This window comes from Muntiacus reevesi, chromosome 3 (assembly GCF_963930625.1).
Source record: "Muntiacus reevesi chromosome 3, mMunRee1.1, whole genome shotgun sequence".
NCBI classification, from domain to species: Eukaryota; Metazoa; Chordata; class Mammalia; order Artiodactyla; family Cervidae; genus Muntiacus; species Muntiacus reevesi.
Genome location: NC_089251.1, coordinates 188222322 through 188223243, shown reverse-complemented (window position 1 = coordinate 188223243; position 922 = coordinate 188222322).

Sequence of the window (922 nt, the reverse complement as noted above, 5' to 3'; positions counted from 1 at the left end):
GAGAGGTAAGAATTGGTGCCAACTTCTGCCTTCTGTGTTTTTGCCACCTTCAATTCTCTGCCAGCTGGTACAGCTGCACCCTTTGGCCAAACAATATGATATCCTGGGCATTAGCCTAAATGGTACCACACATGCAAAGAGCCACAGCTGCTATTTGTTGCACTTCTTGCTGTTCTTGGCTCTGCTGCAGTGCCTGGGGTGGCATAGATTTCTACACACACCATGCAGCTTTCCAAGATTCATAGATAGAGCATAGATCAATGCAACCGCTAATGATGATGACTACGTATTTGGAAAATAAGCCAGGATCATGTTTGAATAGTTCAATATTCTTTTCTCAAAGTGAAACTCGTGCAAATCAATTACACAAAAAGAAGATATAAGATCAAATAGATTGCCCTTCCAAGAAAAAATTAAAACCTTGCCTATTTTGTTAATATATTTTTATGTTTTTCAAAGGAGGAAATATTTACTCTTTGCTTTGCATAAAAATATTTGTAGCACTTATGTAGATAAATACCATGAGTTAGTCATTCAATAAATCAAATTTATAATTAGTTTCCATATAGTAAAAGGGTTATTTGTTCTGCATATGCTGCCTGGAATAATTGAAAACCATTACTGATTAGTACATGTGGCTGGTGAATATAATCCATCTTAAAAATATCTGAGCTTGTTTTGAAATCTAAAAATAAGAGAATATGAATAAATGTATGTCCAATTTATTGTCCATGTGGTGGTGGTGGTTTAGTCACTAAGTCCTGTCTGATTCTTACAACCCCATAGACTGTAGCCCACCAAGCGTCTCTGTCCAAGGGATTTTCCAGGCAAGAATACTGGAGGGGGTTGCCATTTCCTTCTCAAGGGAATCTTCCCAACCCAGGGATCCAACCCATGTCTCCTACATTGCAGGCAGATTCTT